General features: G+C 35.9%; 2 pseudogenes; one reads left to right on the top strand and one right to left on the bottom strand.

Moving 5' to 3' along the window:
• Positions 1–2,117: 2,117 nt before the first annotated feature.
• LOC122144519 lies at positions 2,118–6,251 on the bottom strand (annotated as a pseudogene).
• Positions 6,252–7,326: 1,075 nt separating this feature from the next.
• Positions 7,327–13,392, top strand: LOC122144514 (annotated as a pseudogene).
• Positions 13,393–13,632: the final 240 nt, after the last annotated feature.

Genomic DNA, 13,632 nt, shown 5'->3' with positions numbered 1-13,632 from the left:
CTGACTTGCTATGTCTATCTATCTATCTATCTATCATCTGTTTTATCTGCTATCTATTATTGTTCTATCTGTCTATCTACTTATATACTGTATATGAACTTTCAGAAGGTGTCCTGTTTCAGATGTGTTCTGGTCATCCAGTCCGTAAGTGTCCCCCATTCTGTCAGCTAGCTTTATCAGGACTGGTGTTTGACTGTATGTCATAAAGCAACATCACTCTAATAGGCTGCCTGAGATTCTGGGATTAGTCACCATATGCATATTTCGAGGTTGAATTTTGTGCTAGAAATGTTCAGCTGAAATATTTACTAACTAATGAAATGGTTGTTCTACAGTGTACAAGGGATCTGAGTATCTAAAGGATTTCTTTTCCCAGTTTACTGAAGCAAGCAGATCATATGTGAACATACTGTAATTAACTGAAACTTGCTTTTGTTTTTAAACTGTTGATTTGTTTCTCATTAAATTCAGTTGTTTATTTAAGAGAATAAAATATATCTCTTATCTATCAAGATCGGTTTCATTTTATACCGAATAAAAATGTTTTCAGTTTGTAATAGCTATAAAATGCTGCAGTTTTTTTCACAATAAACTGGTTTATTAAATGTTTTGCCACTTATTTATAAAAAAATAAATAAAAAATTTTATAGTGTAACAGTTTTAAAAAAAATCAAACATTTAGGCATAATTACTTTCAGTATGGAGAATATTTTTTATGGTTAAACCCTTAAAGGGATACTCCACCCCAAAATGAAAATTTTGTCATTAATCACTTACCCCCAAAAAGCTTTAAGATATTTTTAATGAAATTGGGAGGCCTGTGATGTCCCATAGACTGCCAAGTAAATAGCAGTGTCAAGGTCCATAAAAGGTATGAAAGTCCAAAAAGCTTTGTTCATCTTCGGAACACAATTTAAGATATTTTGGATGAAACCGGGAGGCCTGTGACTGTCCCATAACAGTGTCAAGGTCCATAAAAGGTATGAAAGTCGTTGTCAAAATACTCCATCTGCCATCAGACGTGCAATCTGGGTTATATGAAGTCACAGGAATACTTTTTGTAAGCGAAAAAAAATAATGACTTTATTCAACAATTCCTTTGTCAACAGTCTCCTCTTTGTCTCCTCCATATCACTGTATGCTGCGTATACTCTTCTGTATCAGCCGCGCCACAAGGATGTGCTGTTTCTACATGTATTTTAGCTTTGATTTGAAAGAAAACAGCGCATCCTTGTGGCGCAGATGACCTTTTATGGACCTTGACAATGCTTTTTTACTTGCCAGTCTATAGGACAGTCACAGGCCTCCTGGTTTTCATCCAAAATATCTTAAATTGTGTTCCGAAGACGAATTAAGCTTTTACGGGTTTGTGATTAATGACAAAATGGGGGTAAGTGATAAATGACAAAATTTTCATTTTAGGGTGGAGTATTGTTTGTTGTGTGTTGTTGATGTAAGATGAATCATTTTCCAGCTGCACATGCAGATTCCTTCAGGATTTTTACTGTATTGTGGGTCCTTCCATCTTTAAAGAATTTTAACTATAGTTGTAGGAGTTTCCACAGTCTTTGTGATATGCAGTGACATTTAAGATTTATAATCTTATAGTAATTTATATTTTAGATAAAGGTTTATAATCCTCTGAGCTACTGAGTGTTCATAAGGTCGATGCACCTTATTAGTAATCGTCAGCTTGACTCTGCAAGTGACAATTTACAGTAAATGTTGCTAACGAAAAACGAAACTTATTAGCGAATTAGTCTGTGGAAGGTGTGACGTTTATTATGAGCAGATATATTCATTTTCACAACCAACCTAGTGAAATGTAATCGTTATTCAAAGAAAGATGGAAAAAAATGGAATTAACCTGAAGCCGATATTTAGATATTTTAAGATTAGGTGTGGGTTGACATTGGAGGTAATACCTGTTTATTTATTTTTACTTAAATCCAACAATTTTCACAGATTTAAAGTTTGCACAGTGCTTGCCTCAGAATCAGAAAAATTATATATATTTAATTCACAGTCGAAAGATTGTTTTGGTAGGGTCTGTGCTTGCCTCAGAATCAGAAAAATCACATGACTGAGAGATGAATACAAAGAAACGTAAGAAAAGGTGGAGGAGGGATGACAATTACTTTATATAGCGAGATTAGATGAATGTACTTTTAACATATTTTCAAATACAGAAAATATCTATTATATATTTACAACTCTGAAAGACAGAAATAAATATTTGTATAAAAAAATGACCAATTTAACTGGGCTATATTAACAAATGTAATTTCTCCAGGGTCAGGTAAAGGCACATCATATGGAATCAGTATTGTCACAATCTTTATGATCAGGTAAATCAGAGATGTGTGTAGCTGGAGATGATCTGTTCTAGTGCCGTAAAACTGTCCAGAAAAATCCTCTTCAGAGATTCCAAACTTTGTGTACTGATGAACGTAGGCCCTACAGGAAAAATTATCAGTGAAAACACAATTGCCAGTGAAAAAAAAACAATAAAAACAATACCATAGAAGTCTAGTGTTTATGTTACTGTAATTCTCACCTTGATGCAAACATATTCCAAGCCTTCCTGACTATATTGTCCAGGGGTTTTAAAAGGGACTGGCTGTTACTGACCAAAATGGCAGACTTTTCATATCCATTGAAGGCGACAGGAGAGGTCCATGTGCTAAAACTATTTTCTGTTTTAAGCCATGGCACATATAACGCAGGATCCTTAAAACCATCTGTTCACTGAAGTAATTTGCATGTTAGTTTACTATACTTTTAAATTAAAAAAAAAAAAACTTTAAAATGTTATTCTAATAGCAAGAACATGTATGTGTACTGCATGTACACAACCAAAATTCAAAAATCATTAAACATATACTATGATTTCTTATCAAACACATAAGACAAATAAAATAGTGATGTCGTTGCAAACTCAGAAGACTTGTAAAATAGTACTTTCATGTCATTCCAAACCTGTACGAGTTTCTTCTGTTGAACAAAACTGACTACAATAGTATGAAAAAAATAATACTATGGAATGGAAGTCAATAGAGACACTTTGGTTACACACATTCTTTCAAACATATCTTCTTTTGTGATCAACAAAAGAAAGAAACTCATACAAGTTTGAAATGACATCGAAGAGAGTAGTAAATGATGACAATTTTCATTTTTGGGGTGAACTATCTGTTTAATGAATGAAAGTACCTGTACCGCAGTAACCGCAGTAGAGACATCTTTCCCTCGTAGTATTAGAAGATTAGCAAGTGATAAATTGAAACTTTTATGCCTGCTGTTTGTTGCACTCTCTCCTGCAGATGTAACTGCTAATGGGGCGCTTACTGTCCAGTCGATTCCTTTAAGAAAGTGTGTTAAGTTCCACAAAAAAATTCTGCAGACAATCAATGAAGTAATATTTTGAATTTCTTTTCATATATGTAATTTAAGAAAAATATCACAGCACTCACCTTCCTCCATCCTAGCGCTGGCGATGAGCATTTGACGTAAATGCTTCAGCAGCCCAGGCCAGTTAAACACACTATAGGCCAGAGACGTGCTGGACATCTGAGGAATGTTACACAAGCTGAGCAGTTTGTACTCGGGGTGACACACCAAAGAAGTCAGTAATTCCCCTGCATACAGCAGATAAACATTGGTCAAGGAGTGTCATGACTGATGACTGTCTGAGATTGGAGGGGAACTGCGAGTCATTTGTACCGATGGGGTTTGTGCTGTAATGGCAGGGTGAATCAGCGGTATAAGCGGGCTGAAGTACACTGGCCAGCTGGTGAGCGATCACCTTATTAACGTCACTGATGGAGAGTGCTTGATGTTCATCAGCGGCTGCAGATTATGTGCACAGTGTCATTCTCATGAACCAGAATAGCATCAGAGAGCTGGCAGAGGTGTGACAGTGTCAGCACAGAGTTGTAGTTTTGCACAATCACCTGGAAAGAAAAAGTACAAAATAACAAATACAGTGATTAGAATAATAAGAGTCCATTATAAAAAATATAGTTTAAAACACATGTACCAAGTTCTTAGAGATGCACTCTTTGTATTCATGTTGTTTTAATATGGCTAAGGCAAGACCCCACAGGTGAAATAGGGTGTAAACAAAAACTAATAGATATAACCATACTTCACCAGTACAGCACAAGTTTTCTAGAGTGTTAGGTTTATATATTGCAAATGTGGCATTATCTAATTAAATATGGACTAAATTGCATAAATATCCAGAACAGAAATCTGAACACTGGATAAAGCCAGGTTCAAGATTCTTGTTTAATTTTGCTGGCATGTTAGAGTGTTTAGAGCATTTAGAGTTTATGCAGAGGGGATTTTTGTATCAGAAAATACTGTCAACAGCCCAAAAAATAAACAAATAAATAAATGAATAAATATCATTATATATATATATATATATATATATATATATATACACACAAAAAAACACACACACACATGTGTGTGTAAAATAAAATGTAAGAATATTTTTAGTTATAAATTATAAATCAGGCAAATTATATATGAACAAACCCCTCTCTAAATACTTTCAGAAATATCGATAGGAATAAAACTGTAATGTTTGGTTTATGAAAGTGAGAAATTTTTTCCCAGTGCATGAGAAAATGGCCTTAATTAAAATTGTAAATCGATAAAGTGTAATACAATAAACACAACGTATTTTGAATGTTTTCTTTGCTTTTACTAGTCTGAAAAAAGACATGTTATGGAAGCAAAATAACCAGAAAATCTCAAAATTGACCAGTGAATGAAAAAAAAAAGGTTTTGCCTGTGGTGTCTTGCCTTATGATTTTTTTTTTTATTTAATAACTTTAACATTTATATTAACTTTGCTTTCAAAAAATAAAAAAGTTTGTAAATAATTTTTTTAAGGTAAAACTTAATTTTTTGTTCTTTTCATAAAATATAATTCAGGAATAATTCATCAATATAAAAAAAAAGGTTTTGGGGAGTTGCACCACATAGCATTTTTACAAACTGAACCAACCTTGCATTTGTCATGAAACGGTCCAATTATCTGATATTTTAAGAAACTCACTGGCCTTGACATTTTGAACCTGACATTTTTGACTTTATCATTGTAAAAAAAAAAAAAAACTATATGGATTTTAGCTCAGAAATTTAAACAAATGTGCATAATAGAAGATATGTATTCAAATCATTGTATGTATGAATTGCATTTTAAGCCATTTCTGAATAAATTAAGAGATCAGGAAAAAAACTAAACAAATCTAACAAACAATACTTTAAATTGACCCAAACTGCTTCTGCATCACTGACACTCTAACATAAAAAGCGCTCACTACCTCGCCAGCCTCGTAGGGCCACGTTACTTGATTCAGGATGAAGGAGTTGGGGTACAAGTCCCTCACACGCTGAGTGATGTAAGTACCCACACCAGAAACCGGTGCCACCTGCAACACTCATCATGGTGAAAAATCCCAGCCAGACGATCACAGCGCTCCATCTCCATCCGAACCAGGTCCTCCACAGCTTCTTCATGACGTGGTCCATGAACACAGAACCTCCAGACAACAACAACAAACTCTCAGACACCACAAACACACGATTCAAGCTCACACCAAGAGCTGGCCTTCTTACCCATTCGCCCAGTTGTTCCCAGAGCCCTGCTTCTGGGAGAAATGTGCCCCGTCTCCATATCTCCATCTTCCAGATTTTGAAGCCTTGGACTATTGCTCGAGATATACTTTGGGCTCCATATCAACAAGCACTGACCGAGCCACAAGTTCTGTTAAACATAGAGAACCTAATAAATATCAAATATTACAGAGGTATCGGAAAATACGCGCGAGCTGAACCTACCTCCAGCAGATGTCTCATGAAAGAATCTCTCATCACTGCACTGCTTGTACTGCTTTCTGTTCGGTCCACCGGAATCATCGCTTATGACACTGAAGAGCTCGTGTCCTATCTGATTCCCACACTGACCCAACTGTAAGCTTACAACAGACATATCGATCTATCTTTCGAGCCTCGAACGATATCAGCATGACAGCGCTGCTCAAACACAGCTCCTGAGAGTGTAGCTATAGCAACGGTCACCTTCTCGCTCAAGCACAGTGTACAGATACACTGATCTATATATGATCTATATTATAGATCAGTGTACAGATACACTAGATCTCGGCTGACTGTGTGGACCGCGCGATATCAAATAACATTAAGACACTACTTTTGAAAACTTTTACAAAGCAGAGGATCTGACAGATCAACACGTTCAAAACTTTCTAACGTACGCACCCTAAAAAACTGAAAAACCAATGCATCATGGGAGATAGAGTCAAAAACAACCTCCACAACCCTCACAAAACACAAAAAACATACTTTTCGCAAAAACATGTCTGAAAATCTTTTTGTTATTTTCCTCAAATTCTTTTTATTTTGTGGCGACTCTCATTACTTAGCCCAAGATTAGATTGGATTGTATATTTTCTCAAAGTGCAACAAATAATACTATGATAATGTATTTTTTTCATATATATTGCATTGTTTATTTCATAATTATCTTAATGAATGTATTTAAAATTTAAGAAATGTGAGAAAAAATTATTGATAGATAGATTGATTCGGGGAATATCAATCAATCAATCAATCAATCAATCAATCAATCAATCAATCAATCAATCAACTGAATACGATAACTAATAAAAATGGAAGTTCCTTTCACGTGCACTAAGAAAAGCGTAATTCTAATTCGTTGTGATTATTTAACCAAATGTGCAATGTTTTCAAAAATACAAATAGCCTAAATTAATACAACCAGTCATTTTCAAGTCCTTTGATACTACACAATAAAATAAAAAAAATTATAATGTATTTTTATATTTAAGTATTTATTGTCATTTGTTTGTTTTGTATTCTGATATTATTTTGATATTTTTTTTTACATACATAATATTAAATAATATATAAAATAATATAAATAAATTCAAAATGTAAATAAATAAATAAATAAATAGCAACTAATAAATAACATTATTTATACTATATTAATAATATTATACTATTATTCCTATATTTATTTATTTAGTTTTGTACTCTGATACAATTATTTATTTATTTATTTATTTATTTATTTATTTTTTTGTGGCAATGACATGAATAAAACAGTTTCAAGTGGAGCGCGAGTAATTTCCCGCAGTGCTCCGCGCGGGGGCGTCAGTTTGTTTGCGTCCAATGCCGGGCATGGCGACTGGTGCGTTTCATGTCCATGAGGCGGGAAGCGCGAGCTCCTCACGCGGTTTGAAGTGATCCCAGACAGCGAAATCACCGATGGCTGGCGTTTTCGACACTCGATCTCTGGACCAGCCAGAGGAAAATGTCTCCGATGATGAGCTGGAGGAGGTAAAGGACGCGCGCTGTTCTGAAGGAAACGGCACGCGGGAGTGTAGCGTGCAGGCCTGAGGCCCGAGGAGCGAGCGTCGGCCGCTTTTTATGTTATGCTAACAGGCTAACGCGACTTACCCCACAGTGTGTTTAATGCACTTGAATAACTGATATTCTGCCTGTCAGCACATGTGTCAGATATATTTGAGAGTTACGTGCTGAAACATGTTTTATATGCAGCAGTCAAAGATATGAGCTGGAGATAATAGGGTTATATGTGAGCTTACTACTTGGCAGTACAGTAACGTTACAGTACAGGCAATTTAAAGGGCTGGATGTGTGTGTTTCCTTTCACATTGAAACGTGTAGTGCAGCATACCTTCGATATATACGTGCACATTACTTTATTGACATGTTAATATGCATGATATATTTACGAGGATAAGTCAATTAGGAGTTGCAAGACCATAGATGGTGCACCTTATGGGATGTCTGGGAATAGTATTGCGAAATCCGAGCCCTTGCGCTTTCATGTTCAGCCCTAGAAGCGCTGCCAGCTGTTGCCCATCGTAACGTTTTATCTGCGTCGTGCACTGATCATCTCTCCACCCGACACACAACGCTGTGGTTCACTGTTGCAGTGAATTGAGCCTTTATTGATGATGCATTTCACACCTCTCTTCTTGCGCAGGCTCAGATCAGTGACCTCATGGATCAGTGCGTGGCTTTGAGTTTGTAAGTATGTGCAGTGGATGCAATAAAAAACTCTATAACCAGTATTTTAATTGAAATGATTAAAATAATGTCTCTTAGATCCAAAAGGGAATTGACCTGAGAATAAACGGCATCAGTATTCTAAATGCAGATGGGAGGAATATTGCACATTATCACTTTATTTCTGGTTTATTCTTATAGTAACATGGACGCTGCGAGAAGATTGAGATATCAGAGGACAATGTGAACCAAGGCGCTGAGAACATCCGCCCAGAGGTGCTTTGAGCTTCTCTCCGTGTGTTGCTGGTGGGAAAGGAGGTTATGGAAAGGTATTTTTATTTTTTTATTAATGTAACACTTTCTAATATTTCATTTAATCTAGTTTTAAAGCACTTTCACACTATACCATAGCTCCAAAGTACTGAACATTGTACTGAACACAGTTTCACATTTTACAGTACATTATGTTAACAGTAAAAAACTGAACTTTGTTAAAATGTTAAAAGGCTAAAGAGCACAAATATGACAATCAATCATGGGTTTTCAATCCTGTCCTGGAGCACACCCTTTTACATTTTTGTATGGCTCCCCTTATCAGACACACCCCAATTCAGGTTTACTGTCATAACCTAAAATGGTTAAAAATATGTTTTGTGGATTAAAATAAACTATATATATATATATATATATATATATATATATATATATATATATATATATATATATATATATATATATATATATACTTATACATACACAGAGCCTTGAAATTGCTAATTATGAAGCATTACTATTTAGATTAATTTATTTTTATGAATTTAATGAATTAAACCTTAATAGTTTATATATATATATATAGATAATAATTAAAAAAAATAAAAATAACAAAAAAACAATAAAAATATCAAACAAAAAAAACAACCTAACAATACTAAAAATAACCCAAATACAAAATAAAAACTAAACAAAAACAAAACACCCTATATCTAATTACTAAAATAATAATACCATGAACCTGACTAGGCTTGAATTTTAACCTTTTCTTTGTGGTATTTTTTGTAGGTTTTCCAGGTTCGGAAAGTATCTGGCATGCAGGTTCAGGCAAAATATTATGCAATGAAGTCTTAAAAAAAGGTCAAGCAAATTCCTTATGATTTGAATGCAGTAATTTAGATTTTGTGGCAATGTCTCAATGTCATCTCTATTCTGCTGCTTGTAGGCTATGATTGTAGTCGCAACGCCAAGGACACAGCGCATACTAAAGCAGAGAGAGAACATCTTAGAGGAAGTCAAGCATCCTTTCATCGTTGATCTAATCTATGCTGCGATTTCAGACGGGCGGCAAGCTTTACCTCATTCTTGAATACCTAAGTGGTTCGTCAAGAACAACCTTTGTCGCATAACTACTCATTCTTTCCACTGTCCTCATGTTGCTGCGGAGTTGCTAAGGAATACATTCTGCCCTTAAAGGCATTTTTTTTTTTTGCATAGAGGGAATTCATTTAAACATTTTATGCAAATTTATATTTCCTATTTAATAACTTTGAAACCCTTTTTTGTTGTACTTTGTGTGCTGAAATATTACATTTGCAGGTGTGTCTTTTGAGATATGATGTTGCGGAGCTTTACTATCCATCCATCTCTGTGTTTGCGCTTAAACTGTGATGTTTGTGGTAAAAGCCTTTTTTCTTCTGCAGTGGGGAGCTTTTCATGCAGCTTGAGCGAGAGGGGATTTTTCATGGAGGACACGCCTGGTAAGAAAGGGCGATTTTGATGAGTTGCACTTTTAAAACATAAACTTGCTATGTTAAAATTGAATTAAATTTTAGCTTTAAACATAGTGATTTTTGAAGTGTTAACTTATTAAACAATTTTCAAGGACACATGAACACCGACACATGCATACAATAGGCCTTACATTCAACATGATGAGATGAACGAAGATAATCAGAATGATGCTCAGGGTTTTTAACGCACGCAGCTTTTACTTGGCTGAAATCTCTATGGCCTCTCGGGCATCTCGCATCAGAAGGGCATCATCTACAGAGATCTCAAACCGGAGAACATCATGCTCAATAACCAAGGTTTGGCTGCTTCGTATTGTAGTTTAGATAGGGGTTAAATTGAAAAAGAATTGAGAAATGCTTAATTATAATAGTTTTTTTGTCTTATCACAGGACATGTAAAACTGACTGATTTCGGGCTGTGTAAGGAGTCAATTCATGATGGCACAGTGACACACACTTTCTGTGGCACTATTGATACATGTGAGAGACATTTAACGAAACCTTTACATCCTTGTGACATCTAAGTAGCTAATTTCCTGTTTTGCAAATGTCTCTTTTCATTGCCTGACATGGCCGTGTTGACATGCATTTAAATGGATTTCTACAGTAGTGTGAGAAGTTTTCTTTATTTCAGGGCCCCAGAGATCCTCATGAGAAGCGGACACAAATCGGGCTGTTGACTGGTGGGGGGAGTCTGGGGCTTTGATGTACGACATGTTAACTGGAGCAGTGAGTATAAATGTCTGGTGAACTTGTCTTGGTGCAAGTGCCTAACCTGCAGTACTTAAATTTGGTTTTTGAATTTACGTTCTGGAATTTTATGTTTCTGAATTAATTTCAACAACCAATTAATGAGCTTGACTATATTAAAAAGAAACATCTAATTTCGCGTCTTTTTAATTTAAGTATATATATATATTTTTTCATAGAAGTTTACTGACTCCTTAAAGGGGTCATCGATGCCCCATTTTCCACAAGTTGATATGATTCCTTTAGGGTCTTAATGAAAAGTCTGTGACCATAGTTTGGTTCAAAATTTTATCAATGATAGTTGTTTACAACAACAACACTTTTTCCCCCTGTCAAAAACAGCTCTTTTCAGAGCAAGCTGTTTTGGAGCATTTTTTCTTTAAATACTAATGAGCTCTGCTGACCCCGCCCCTCTCTGAGGACCTGTTTACTTCAGCCGCATTCATTGTGAAACTCGCAAAGTGCCTTTCCTAATAATGTGCTAATTAGCAAAAAAAACAATAATAAAATAAAAAAAAACAAACGCAAACATAAAAAAAAATATTCAGAACGGGGGCGCATTCCCTTCAAAACAACACACGGTAATCCACTGCGGCTCCAGATGTCAGGAGTACTTAATGAGGCTGCTATGTTCATTATTACACCCAACAACAAAACACCTCAATCGCTTAAGAGTCATTCTTGTCTACATCATTTTTGTTCTTTCGCATCAAAAAGTTTGTGAACCCTTGGTCTAAGTCCCATTTTGAAGTTTTTGAACTTCCCTAGTATTAATGGAGGTTTTCTTTTTGCGATATGAATGTTGTTTTTCTTATTCTTGCCTTTCTAGCCTTCCCTTTACAGGAGAGAACCGGAAAAAACCATTGACAAAATTCTTAAAATGCAAAACTGAAGCCTCCCACCCTACCTCACACAAGAAGCCAGGGACCTTCTCAAAAGGGTAGGTGACATTATTTTATTTTCCCCCACTATAACACTTATTGTGGTGTTGCACATTTTGATTTTGGAAGCTTTTTATGAAGTCTTTATGTTGTATTGTAAGAATAATTTTACTGCATTCAGCTGCTGAAAAGAAGTGCCTCATCTCGGCTCGGGGCTGAACTGGAGATGCAAACGAAGTACAGTCTGTTTATCTGATATTTTTTTTTTAAACCTGTAACGCCTGACATGGAAAAAAAAAGTTGAGTGTCACATTTGATACAATCAGGCTTTTATGGCTCATATAGTATGACATAACATACACTTTTATTCAGAGCCCACCCAACTGAATTTGTGCAAATTTCGTTGCAGTTGCTGTTATTTCTCATTGTGCAAAAAGATTTCTGAAACCTGTTACTTGTAAAAAGTGAGATCTTTATAACAGTTGAAGCTGACTACCTTGCATTTAAAAATACATGTCACTCTATATTTTCCCAATAATAAGATATTTAAATGCGCGGTTTTATGGTCTAAGCTCTATTGTTTTTTATTGTTGGGGCCAAAACATAATACAATGATTATTGAGAAGTGAACAAATATAACGTTCCTCAAAAAGCCTAATGATGTAATGGTAACCAAGTAAACCTAATCAGGTAACTGTTCATCTAGAAACATTGCTAAGAATACAAGTTATTCTTATGTTTACTCTCTAAAATCAGTTAAGATTTAAAAAGCATAAAGACCCTTGACATTACCTTGAAGGGGAAAGATTTAGGGGTTATACTTTGAAGACCTTTTACGTGTTGTAAAAAAGGATAAACTGTCAGTCAGACGACAGAAGGCATGTAGTAGATTATGTGCAACAGGTTTTTTCAGCAATGTTTTGATCATGTTGATACATTTCAAGGTCTAGAAATGTGTGTATCAGATATGATCAAATAGGCTTTAGATATGGTGAAGATTGACTTTCACTATTGATTTTTAATGTTTAACCAGAATTCAGAATTCAGAAAGAAGTTCTGGGCTTTAGTGTGTGATTTTAATTTACTTGAATTTGTCTTCTAGAACATCATCCCTTCTTCCGACCTTTAATTGGGACGACCTCCTCAGCGCGTAAAGTAGAACCACCATTCAAGCCTTTCTTGGTAACTATAGTCACCTCTTGTGGTCTGTTCCGCCATCTTACAGCTTAACTGAGTATATATGATACTTGACCTGATGGTTTTGTTTCGACAGCAATCAGCTGATGATGTGAGCCAGTTTTGATTCAAAGTTTCACCAGCCAGAGCTCCCGTTGACAGCCCTGATGACTCCACGCTGAGCGAAACGTGCAAATCAGGTCTTTTTTGGTAAGGAAGATCCACCTGTCCCGTGCTTATCGTGTTTTGAAAAATGGTTTTGAGCGCTTTCCATTATGTTTTCTTATTAATTCTTGCAGGTTTTTACCTATGTAGCTCCTATCTGTGTTGGAAAATATAAAGAAGTTCTCATTGAGCCAAAATTCGTTCCACGGAACTCGTCAGGTTTTTGGGCAGCCCCTCGAAACGCCTCCTCTCCGGTAATCCCAGCTTTTGACTTATAATTCACAGAGCTAAAAAAAAAAAATCTAATTGAAAACCAATTTTCCCCTCACTTTTTGTACTCCTTGTCTTTTCAGCCCGGTTAAGTTCTCAGGAGATTGTTTGGCCCCACGAGGTCCCACTTTACCTATACCCTCGGATCCTCTCCACCCGTTCAGTCCCCCACAGAGCTCGCTATGGAAGTGTCCACCATGGATCAGATGGAGGTTCAGGCTAGTTCAGAGGCCCACCGGCGTGCCCCCTCTTCCCATCAGCAACCATAGCCATCGCTTCTGGCTTTTGCTCCAGCCGTGGGCCAGTTTAAGCAGCTAGCACCTACCCTGTGATCTCCAAAAAGGCCAGAGCATCTACGAAATGAACCTATGACCATTAGTCCAACTTAGAGTTTTCCTTTGCTGTTCTCATCTTTACTTTTATATGTGGACACTTGGGGAGAAGAAAGGTCCCCTACCATCACACCATCGCTGCCTATATACTGTCCTTCACATCTGATAGAGCATGTG

The sequence above is a fragment of the Cyprinus carpio genome, unplaced genomic scaffold, assembly GCF_018340385.1.
Source record: "Cyprinus carpio isolate SPL01 unplaced genomic scaffold, ASM1834038v1 S000006701, whole genome shotgun sequence".
NCBI classification, from domain to species: Eukaryota; Metazoa; Chordata; class Actinopteri; order Cypriniformes; family Cyprinidae; genus Cyprinus; species Cyprinus carpio.
This window is presented reverse-complemented; position numbering and strand designations above follow the sequence as displayed.